Source organism: Cydia fagiglandana, chromosome 26 (genome assembly GCF_963556715.1).
Source record: "Cydia fagiglandana chromosome 26, ilCydFagi1.1, whole genome shotgun sequence".
NCBI classification, from domain to species: domain Eukaryota; kingdom Metazoa; phylum Arthropoda; class Insecta; order Lepidoptera; family Tortricidae; genus Cydia; species Cydia fagiglandana.
Genome location: NC_085957.1, coordinates 11,159,375 through 11,172,086, shown reverse-complemented (window position 1 = coordinate 11,172,086; position 12,712 = coordinate 11,159,375).

The following is a 12,712-nucleotide window of genomic DNA, read 5'->3' as shown; positions in this document are numbered from 1 at the left end:
ATGCTTGGCTGTGGGGTTCGCCGCAAAAAGAATGGAGATCTAAATGAGTGCCAAGTTCTATGCAAAATCCAAATATGTATTTATAGGAACAAAATAACATTATAAACAAGTATTAAACTCTATTTCTTTGCTTTATTGGATACCTATAACAATTGCTGTTATTTAAAAAAATGCGAGATCGTAAAGCAGGTTAGATTTGACTTGGCCAGTTTTCATTACATCAGTCATTTTATAAAGTTATTCAACATATATATTTTGTAATTCTGATAAAAACTGGCCAAGCCAAATCTAACCTACTTTAAGATCTCACATTTTTTTTAAATAACAGCAATTGTTATAGGTATCCAATAAAGCAAAGAAATAGAGTTTAATACTTGTTTATAATGTTATTTTGTTCCTATAAATACATATTTGGATTTTGCATAGAACTTGGCACTCTTTTTTTTTTTTTTTTTATTATGCATGGGTTTACTCATGGCCACAGACTAGCCGAGGCGTAGACGTGGCCTACGATGGAGCGAGCTCGCCCAGAAGGTGCCTGTTCACTCTTGATTTGAAGGTTGCCGGGTTATAAGAGCACGGAAATATAGACGCCGGCAAGGAATTCCATTCCTTGGCAGTGCGCATAAGGAAAGTAGAAGCAAAGCGCTTAGTGCGAATTGGCGGAATATCTACCAAGTAAGGATGGAAACCGGCCGTGCGTCTAACTCATTTAGATCTCCATTCTTTTTGCGGCGAACCCCACAGCCAAGCATAATTTTTGAATTGAACTTGGCTCTCCTTTTTTACATTTATGTTTTTGATGGGATATCAATACTTTTTGTAAAGAAAACTAGGCAGGTATTGAGATTTAATGTTTTTTCTTGTGTTTCCGCTGCATGTTTTTTACTTCTGTTCTTTGTATTAATTATGTGGTGCCGCGCGCCGCCAACGGCACACCGTTGGCCGGTTGTTTAGCGCGTATTACAGGTTTTTTGTATGGGGACCCCCCCTATTTTTTAACTTTTTTTATTTTTAGATTTTTTCCTACGCTTACACACAATTACTGAGCTGGATTCCAAATTTCATCCTTCTAGGTCATCTGGAAGTAGGTTAGGTTTAGGTACTTATATGTCAGACACAATAAAAAATGTTTTTTTTGTATGGGGACCCCCCCTATTTTATAACTTTTTTTTATTTTTAGATTTTTTCCTACGCTTTCACACAATAACTGAGCTGGATTCCAAATTTCATCCTTCTAGGTCATCTGGAAGTAGGTTAGGTTTAGGTACTTATATGTCAGTCACAATAAAAAATGGTTTTTTTGTATGGGGACCCCCCCTATTTTATAACTTTTTTTTATTTTTAGATTTTTTACTACGCTTTCACACAATAACTGAGCTGGATTCCAAATCTCATCCTTCTAGGTCATCTGGAAGTAGGTTAGGTTTAGGTACTATAAGTCTGTCAGTCAGTCTTAAAATTTACGACTTTTTGACCTTCATATCTTTATAACCGTTTGAGCTAGCTTCATGAAATTTGGGCTTCTAGATGTCCTTATGGATATAATTAAACACACGTAGTTTTATGTGTTTACGTTAAAGATGTTTTGAGTTATAGAAGGGTCAAAAGTGGAACCAAGTGGTTCGTGTAATATTACACTTGGCGCTGGCTAGCCAGTTCCTTTGCTTGAACTTGGCTTGACACGCTGCCACGTGTCTAGATACACTGAGAGAAAAGTGCAACAAAAACACACAAGGTGGCCACTGACGAGCCTTCCATCAGTCCAAATTGCGTGGCTGCAATGCCTGCAATCCAAAATCGGTCCGTGAATGTCAAAAACGTACAATGTTTAATATTAGGATGCCGTCCATTTGGATGAATCCATTGTAACGGCATCCATTTGGAAGGCTCGTCAGTGGCTTGCTTTAGAATTACAAAAATAAACTTAATCCGGGGACAAGGAGAGTTAACTAATAGGAACAAATTGACTTTTGCAATTTCTATTAGTTCTTGCAATTTCTATTATCTGTTTGTTGAAATTATATTTGGGATTACTGAGCTGTTTGTAGAAATAAATAAACTTTACAGAAATTAGTGAGACGTCCATAATTATTACTAAAACTTCATTTTTTCCCCCAGTACAGAACTGTTTTTTAGGGTTCCGTACCCAAAGGGTAAAACGGGACCCTATTACTAAGACTTCGCTGTCCGTCCGTCCGTCCGTCTGTCACCAGGCTGTATCTCACGAACCGTGATAGCTAGACAGTTGAAACTTTCACAGATGATGTATTTCTGTTGCCGCTATAACACCAAATACTAAAAACAGAATAAAATAAAGATTTAAATGAGCCCCATACAACAAACGTGTTTTTTTGACCAAAGTTAAGCAACGTCGGGAGTGGTCAGTACTTGGATGGGTGACCGTTTTTATTTTGCTTTTTTTTTGTTTTTTTTTTGCATTATGGTGCGGAAACCTTCGTGCGCGAGTCCGACTCGCACTTGCCCGGTTTTTTAATTCCTGGTGATGATTTTTCCCTCAGTGTATCGCTTGGGCTCCTCCCATCCGACGTGTCGGAAGCCGGTGTTGCTCGAAGGGTTTGGCAAATAAGAATAAAACCAGTGTGTTTATTACAGTAAATTTATTATAGATAAATCTGAATTGAATCTATTACAACTACAGTGATTTCTTCAAAAATGGCAGGACCGGGTGATATGGCTTTCAGCTTCCTCCTGAAACAGAAAAAAAATACTAAGCAAAAATAACAAAAAAGTAAACACGTTTTTGTAGGTACAGTCACCTGCAATAATATGTTACTCTTCGAAGGCCGCAAAAATATGTGACACGCTCTTACGGCTCTACAAATAAGATCGTGTCAGATATTTTTGCGGCCTTCGTTGTGTAACATATTATTGCAGGTGACTGTACTACTTCCTTTGAACTCCTATGAATCATAAATAATTTATTTTTCGTGATAAACCTAGTATACTTACATACAAATGTAACAGATATAAGATAATCAAATATCAGAGTGTATTTTTCGGATTTATCGGGTTATATAAGAGTGACATTCCATTTTCAACTGCAGCTGCAATACTGTTAATTTTACTATGGAAACGCGTCGCTGTCATTGTCAATTTCCATAGTAAAATGAACAGTATTGCAGCTGCAGTTGGAAATGGAATGTCACTTTAATTATAGGGTTATGGAGATATTCTTACCATGGTTATTTAAAGAGCAGCGCCGCTAGTCAAACCTGGAAAAGAAAATGATCATTCGTAAGATTAGGTATTCTTAACGGACAAGTACCCGGACCAGTCACTGACAGTGTCAAATTGACGTATAACGCTAACGCCTACGTAATTTACTTTCTATGCATCTCGCTCGCGCTGATATGCGAGTGCGAGCGAGATGCATGGAAAGCATAGTCCGACAAAAATTGTAGAAAATTATAGAGGGCGCCACTTCCTACGTAACTGTCACATTTTTGACGTAAAATGCTTAAACGTGGCAACAATTTAGTACCATTTTATTTAATTTCCACTATTTTTAGTCGCACTATAATGTCAATATAAGTTATCTTCTCGATAGCGTTTATATCAGTTCCAACTGCGTAGCCACACAGATTTAAAATTTCTTAAAAAAAAACCAGAGATATGACATTTCATACCGATATCAAGGTCATATCAAAGCCTGTACAAAAATTGGTGAATCTGAATCGGGCCTCAATTTATCTCGGTTTTCCTTCAAACAAAAACGTCAATTTTGACACTGACAGATCCGATTTATATCGTATCGAGATCTAATTTTTGATGTTTATTAAAATTTGAATCAGTCCCTTGAACTTACCACAATCCGCTGTGTTAGCTACACCGGAGACAGCTGGAAAAATAAAATTACATTAAGTATAGAGAACAAAACACGGCGTATTAGCAGGGGTGCGAAACTCCTTACTTCGGTCAAACTCGGCTCCGCTCGGCTCAGCATTGCTCCGAGCAATTATTAGGGTTGGCACCACATGACTTCCTTTTGCGTGCACGACCACAGATAAGATAATCACTTGATTTTTGACAACCCTAAATAGCCGAAAGGGATCGTGCCATATATTAGAAAGGGACAGCATGATTCGACCCTGAACCGCTGTCAAACTTCGTTTTTGTAGGAAGTTTCCTTTCTGTACGGTAGTACTATTAATTATTCTGTAGTATTAGCCTAGTCCATGGTGACCTTTCCAACGAAGCCCTGGGTTCGATTTCTGGTAGAGTAAGACCAAGATTACAACAACACAACGATTTTGATAGCACACGCAGTGCAAGTATTATTTATACGTCGTAATTTCATAGAAGTTTGACGTTTAAAATAACACTTGCACTGCGTATGCTAGTGTTATTTTAAATGACATTAAACGTCATAAAGTCTGCGGCCGAGGTGTTCAAAATTATCTTGACAATTCTCTTAACAATAAAGTCGCGTCAAGATCATTTTGAACACCTCGCCCGCGGGTCTCTATTGTTTCCCAAATAGTTTTAAGTCATAATTGTATTGTTTGTCCGAATTTTCGTTAGTCATAATTGGTTTTCCTCAGAAATGCGTAACTTTTCAGGATCGCCATAAAACAAACCTAACCTAACCTTACGAAAATCCTGAAAAGTTAACGGTTTCAGTTTTATGACTAACGATAATATGACAAAGAACACATTATGACTTAGAACTTTATGGGAAACAAAGGGACCCCCTCGCCCGCTTAGCAACTTCTGCTGCTGACTGTACATTGGCGTGGCATCGAAAACTAGGCTAAAAAAAAAACAAAAGTGCAGAATAAGAATACCGAGAACTTTTATTTGGAATTTTTTTAAACTCATGGTAGCCGGTACGGTTACCTTGAGTTGGCATTTGCCCTTACGCTAGCGACTGGGTATCGCGTTACACATCAGTGCGAGCGAGATGGTTTGCGATCGAGCTCAGGCAGTCGCTAGCGTAAACTTCAAATGACAACTCATGGTAGCCGTACTGGAAGAAAATTAAAATAGGTGGTACTTACTTGCAGCTTTTTCGTGAGCAATCAAAGACGGTGCCACGTAAGCTGAAAAAAATATAAATTTTATTTGTACCACCTATACATATATACAAGGTGTTCACTGTTCACGAGGTACCCGAAAGCTTTTAAAATTTATCAAAATCGGTTCTTCCATTTCATTACGTTGGGGGTTATTTATACCGGGTGTGGCCTGTAATATGAGCAAAAAATTAAACTGTTGTAGGCTGTACTCCTCATACTGACCAACATTTGTTCAGCGATTTTTGAAAATACCTTGTGGTATGATTTTTGAATACACTTTAAAGTTTATTCTAAGACGCAATTTATTGCGAATTTAGTTATGTTTAAGGCGTGACAAGCAACGTCAATCACAATGATATGGCGGTGGCGATGGCGTCCATTGAAGATAATATTTATGTTGTATGAAAAATAGGGAGTCTAAATACTTAATAATTTTTAGAAGTTGTTGAACAAAAGTGTCACCGTATGAGGAGTACAATCTATGTTTTAATTATTTGCTCGTGTTACAGGCCACACCCGGTATTTTTAATCTATGTCAGTTTATGTATTGACCATGTCATGTATGATAATAATGTTGTGACCTTGTGTGATATAACCAAATAGCCCATAGCCTCCTAAGGACCGAGGTCCTATAGTACCTTTTTTTTGGGGTTCCGTACCCAAAGGGTAAAACGGGACCCTATTACTAAGACTTCGCTGTCCGTCCGTCTGTCCGTCTGTCCGTCCGTCCGTCCGTCCGTCCGTCCGTCTGTCACCAGGCTGTATCTCACGAACCGTGATAGCTAGACAGTTGAAATTTTCACAGATGATGTATTTCTGCTGCCGCTATAACAACAAATACTAAAAACAGAATAAAATAAAGATTTAAATGGGGCTCCCATACAACAAACGTGATTTTTGACCAAAGTTAAGCAACGTCGGGAGTGGTCAGTACTTGGATGGGTGACCGCCTTTTTTGCTTTTTTTTTTGTTTTTGTTTTTTTGCATTATGGTACGGAACCCTTCGTGCGCGAGTCCGACTCGCACTTGCCCGGTTTTTATTTATGAAATAGGAGGCAAACGAGCAGACGGATCACCTGATGGTAAGCGATCACAACCGCTCATGGACACCCGAATGGTTGCAAGCGCGTTGCCGGCCTTTAAGATGGGAGTACGCTCTTTTCTTGAAGGTTTGAAGATACCGCAGGCGACAGTTCATTCCACAGTTTGGCTCCTCTCTTATGGTACCTCTTCAGTTCGATGAAATTTAAATCCAGATAAATTGGATCAAAGTCGCTTTTGCTTTGATTCATTAAATTTTCCATAACCGCAAAATCAACTCTATTTCTTACGCTATAGGTTCAAATTTCAGTGGCAACTTTTGGATTTTTCATTTGTATGGTTGTAGGAGGATAGGCTATTTGTGTCCTAAATGAAGGGCACTGGGCATTACGAGGTACTGACCTCCAGCGACGGCGTTACCAGCGGCGCCGGCGCCTGGCACGGGCACTTCGTTCGTAAGTCTTCGTGCCTGCTCCACACCTGGCAACAAAACGTTACTTAACATGAAAGTAAATAAAAATAATACAAAAATAATAGCAATTTTAATCAAGTTGCTTTGAAATACATAATTAAATTACTTGAACTTTTAATAATTCAGTAACCCGAATAATTTTCTGCAAATGAATCCGTTCCTGAAACCCGAATGTGTGTTTTTTAGGACGACCCTTTTGTTTAAAATCTTGATGGCTCCTGTACATGATGGCCCAGCGAGATGGCCATGCGACGGTTGTAGCTCATCTACACGATGGCCCAGCGCCGGACCAGCTTGATGGCCATGCGATGGTTCTGAGCACGCACTATGGAATGGGCCACGTGTAGATGCGTACGTGCCATCGCTTGCCCACCACCCTTTGATGTGCGGACGAAAAATCGACACCGCGGTACGGTAGTAATTTATTAGGTTATTCTGTGACCGCGGCCATCCCATCGCCATCCCGCCACGTCATAAGCCATCCGATACCACTACCCTCTCTACTCGCTGGCCCAGCATCGTGTATAGTTCGTTTTTTAAGGTTCCGTACTATACCCAAAGGGTAAAACGGGACCCTATAACTAAGACTTCGCTGTCCTTCCGTCCGTCTGTCACCAGGCTGTATCTCACGAACCGTGATAGCTAGACAGTTGAAATTTTCACAGATGATGTATTTCTGTTGCCGCTATAACAAAAAATACTAAAAACAGAATAAAATAAAGATTTAAATGGGGCTCACATACAACAAACGTGATTTTTCAGTGAAGCAACGTCGGGAGTGGTCAGTACTTGGATGGGTGACCGTTTTTTTTTGTTTTTTTTTTTTCATTATGGTACGGAACCCTTCGTGCGCGAGTCCGACTCGCACTTGCCCGGTTTTTTTAGCATTAGAAAGAACTTCGCAGAAGTAAGCTTGTGGTTGCAAATCCGGCACTTTTAGCGGTAATAATTTAAAGTAAATTATAATGTATTGTTAATGTATTATATGTATTAAAAAATAAATAAATAAATAATAAATAAATATTATAGGATATTCTTACACAGATTGACTAAGTCCCACAGTAAGCTCAAGAAGGCTTGTGTTGCGGGTACTCAGATAACGATATATATAATATACAAATACTTAAATACATAGAAAACACCCATGACTCAGGAACAAATATCTGTATCAGCATACAAATAAATGCCCTTACTGGGATTCGAACCCAGGACCATCGGCTTCGCAGGCAGGGTCACTACCCACTAGGCCAGACCGGTCGGTATTGACCATGCTACATTAGATAATTCAATAGTTATTAACAATTAAAGAGCCTGATAAAAACTGTATGCTTGCTTCTGTGGAGTTCTTTCTAATGCTAAAAAAAACGAACTATAACGAACGAGCCATGCAATATTAAACGTGACTTACCAGCATCGACAGTTGACAGACCATTTTGGGCAGTTTGATTAAGATCTGTAATAATAATAAGTTTTAGTTTAATAAAAATAGTATTCTAGTATAAAATTAATACTGTTACGATGGCATAATAACAAACCACCAAAAAAAAGGCATAATTACATACCACCGTGGCTGGCAGATTCGGCTGTTTTTTCAGCTCCTTCAGCGCCCACTAGAAAAATGAAAAAGAAATGGATATTTTTTCATCTTCTGGGGACCTAGTAAGACCTAGGGCCTAGTAATAGCAGGCGTGGCTCACTCAACGATTTCGTCGCTTTGCTACAGTTAGCTAAAAGTCCGTTCCACCCCAATTTTGGGGTAGCCATAAGCCGCGCGTGGCGCTATCGCCACCTAGCGGCCATATCTGTGCTGATCGTAACAGACGCGTTTTGTTAGAGAGTGAGTCTTCTGTACCTAGTACTATTATTTATTCTGTGGAAATAGTTTATTTTACTGTAACTATAAATCCTATTTGTACAGTTTTTCCTGAATTTTGAATTCAGAATTTTGGCCAACAATACTCGTACTGTAGGAAAATATAGAATTTAATGACAATATAAATAAATCAATGTTTAAAAACTTACGGCTCTTAGTTTTAACGACAGTGTGAACTGCAAAAAAAAAAAGTCGATAGTTAAACCATTTATTAATTTCCACAACATACATGGTAATTACAAAGAGAGATTTACTAAACATTGACATGCGGCTTAAATTAAAAGAAAAACCTATTATAATTACACGATATGAACCAAAAAAAAATACATAAAAGGGCATAACCATATGTGTCGTGGTAGAGAATATATAGGCGCATTAGGCGCTGGTTCGGCATGATGATGCGGCAAGCCACATCGTCATATTCATATCATATATATTATTCATTTATTTATTTTTCTTCTTAGGCTAGGTCATTTATAACATGAATATAAAAGTAAAATACGAAAACACATAAAAAACAATAAAAAATAAGTATAAACACATTATAAAAAACCTAACCTAGGGTGCCGCCAGCAGCGGGGCAGGGCCCAAGCTGCCGGTGGTCAGGGCCGCAGAGAGAGGAACCGGCGGACTATCCGCGCCGTGTCCAAGATCACCGCCTTCTGCATCTGACCCTTGATCCAACCACCTAGCGAAAGTCTCTCAAGATGTTGGTCTATTATTAGTACTTATTATTATACACTGACAATGTGTAATTAATACAAATAAATATATAAATGCCACAAGTAGAAGTTGCTCAGTTCACATCGCAAAATATTGCCGGGAGTTAAAAAACACCCTGTATAAAGCTACATCTGTACTTATACAAATACAGGATAGATTAGATTAACATAAATATTTTTAACCGTAAATAATAAATAATATGCACAACTGCCGCAAAAAAAAAATGTTGGCGCCGTAAAAAATTGTTAACGTATTTTTCGGCCAGTTTGAATATTTTTAAAGTACTTACCAATTGGATTACTGTTGCCAATTGCTCCTGAAAAGTGAAAAATACTTGATATACAATATGATTTTTCTTAACTGTTGATGGGATGGTTGTTTAATTGAATATGCCTCATAAGGGTCTCGACGCGCATTCGGCAAAAGCCGATAGGAAAAAGCTTTATGTCTGCGCAATAAGAGCGAAAAAGCCGTCGACGCGTCGGCAGGCGCCGGCCGCTGCGAGCCTAGCCGAACGACGACTTTTTCGCTCTTATTGCGCGGACATAAAGCTTTTTCCTATCGGCTTTTGCCGAATGCGCGTCGATATATTTGGGGAGACCCTAATGGCGTCCATTTCAAGTGTCGAGTACGAAACTGACTTTAAGAAGGTTTGGTAGGTAATAAACGTGCACAAAAAATACTGAGCCTCCTAACCCCTGACAGGATAGGTCTTCAAAAATGATATTGAGGTTTCTAATATCATTTTTTTCTAAGCTGAATAGTTGCGCGAGAGACACTTCAAAAGTGGTAAAATGTGTGTCCCCCCCCCCTGTAACTTCTAAAATAAGAGAATGATAAATCTAAACAAAATATATGATGTACATTACCATGCAAACTTCCACCGAAAATTGGTTCGAGCGAGATCTGGTAAGTAATGTTTTTTTAATACGTCATAAATCGTAAACCGCAATTTTATTATGTTACTCGCTGGTACGGAACCCTTCATGGGCGAGTCCGATTCGCACTTAGCCGCTTTTTTAGGGATAAGTTCGCCTTTGTCCTATGCCATAAATTTGTATTTTGTACAATATATTTATTTACAATATTGTTGTACAATACAATATATTTTCGATGTCCTATTAAAAGCACATTAGGACTTAAGACGAAACAGTTTCGCTAACGGAAGCGGCTCCTAAAACTAGTGCGATAAGGACAAGGCGAAAAATCCTGCGTAAAAATCTCAAAAATCGAGGTTTCGTACTCGACTGTTTCCTCCTCCAAAACTTAACCAATCGTAACCAAATTTGGAAATCTAAATGATTATGAAATTATCTGTGTAGGTCCGTTTTGCTTTTTTGGCTAATTGATATCAGTTTTGATTACTACGCCTCTCATTGCGGCATAGTCAATGAGGCCATTTTGGCTATTTTTGAAGGGCTCTAGCGCCTTAAAAAACAAAAATATCATAAAAAAAACAAAACGGTCCGACACAGATACTGACAATATTAATCTGTGTTGAAAAAATCATTGCTCTAGCATCAAAACCCACGGAGGAAACAGTCGAGTACGTTTGTATGGAGAAATGACCACTCCTGTTGGCTCTTAAGAGGCCATGCTTTCCATCGTTGTACGCACCTGCTTGACCTCTTCCGACCTTAGCTGGTGTATTAAAAGCATTAGCTCCTGGTACTGGTGATTGCATTACTGTAAACAAAAAACCTTTAGTTATAACTAGAATAAAACGAGCATTCTCAAAAATAGGTATAGTATGAATTATCTCAGATGATTTTTTCGGGCTCGGGCCCTAATCCGTTAAACAAAAGCCTTTGTTTCTTATAAGAGCGGTCTACAGCATGTGCGAAAGCAACCATGTCGTTTAAAAAGCAACAATATCATGATAGTATTAAAGTTCAAATTCATGTGACAGCTCATTCAGAGAACAATCAGGGTGGTCTTGTTTATGGAGATAACAAAACGTGTTATCTCCGAATGGGTCAATGAATTTGAACCATATAATTAGAATGGTACATTTGTTTTTTAAACGGGCTTGTTCCCGTTAATTATGACGTTGCATTAAGCAGTAAGCAATGTAACAACTGCATAAAGGAAACAATACCTTTTGTTTAGCAGATTAGGGTCCGAGCCCGAAAAATTCACCTGAGATAATTCATACTATATGCGATCTACTCGTAATGGCCACGACCCATAAAAAATGTATGAAAAGTATTTAAAGTTGAGCTGAAGCTTAATTGCGAGGTCCGGAGTTCACAGTACCTAATAGGGAATATTACGCGAAACTCTGCATAGGGAGCGCCACTACCACAATACTTCACGTTAGTGCTGCACTCTGGCGGCATAACATTGCAGTAATACCCCCTCTCTCGGCATAACATTGCACTCTGGCGGCATCATTGCAGTAATATTAGTAGGGACTACGACAGTCGTTAATTTCGTACTGCTACACTGCGGTATTCGAACTTCAAGATATTTACAAGAGACGACACGTGACTAGATCCATTCTAGATACGTTATTAGGTTATTTTTAGGTTAGTTTAAGTTTAGGTTTAGATGTAATTTATAGTTTTAGATTTCGTAGTTTTTAAGTGAAATTAAATTAAATTAAATAGTATCTAAAAGATACGTTATAGTTTAGATATCAACTAGTTCTCTTTTGCGGTGCAATTCGGGCAACCAATGTCACTTTTACGTTAGATAGAGTAAGATTATCTATTAGATGTGAATTGGATCTCTAAGTCATATCCTGTGGAAATCGTTCAAGAGTATCTCCAGAATCGCGCAAATGTCAATTTTGACAGGTTAGATCTTAAACATATCGTTATCGTATCTTGGTGATGTCAAAAAGATATCTAATAGATATCTATTTCAAAATTCGAATCGGGCCCACAGTCACTGTAGCAGTACGAAATGTAACTTGTACTAATATTTGTAATCTTACTGTTATCACCGCAAGTGTAATTGTGGATGTGATAAGGGACTAGTGATTTGTAATTGTGTTATTTGTAATTGTTTGTTTGTACCTGATTGTTATATGTACCTTTGGTATATGTTAATGTTAAGTTTCATGGCGCATTGGATCTGTCTGTAAGGTCATGTAAACATTTTTTCAAATAAAAATAAAAATAAATAAAAATAAATAAATGGTTCCCCGACTGGAGACCCTGAAAATAAATAAAGTTTCTGTCAAAACTAACTGTCAGAAAACAAGATTTTATAGCTGACTGTTCTTTTCTTTCAACAGGGAACTGGTACTTATCGAGACAAATCTAATCCCACCAAAAACATTCTGTAAAAAACTAGCCAAGTCTCGATGGAGCTGCTTGTTTATCTCTAAAAAGTAATGAAATCTAGACAAAGTCGTGCCAAGTCTAAGGTTCCTTACTGCGATTTCTTTATTATTATAGTTAATGTTGTGTGACTTGGCCGTTGAAGGGTACACAAGGGTACAAAACCAGGTGCTCCATGACACCATTGCACCAATCTGTCGCAAGAACCGCTACCCATTGACGATGGAAAATTGCCACTTGGAAAACGTTGATTCAATAACCAGTCAATTGTAGGCTT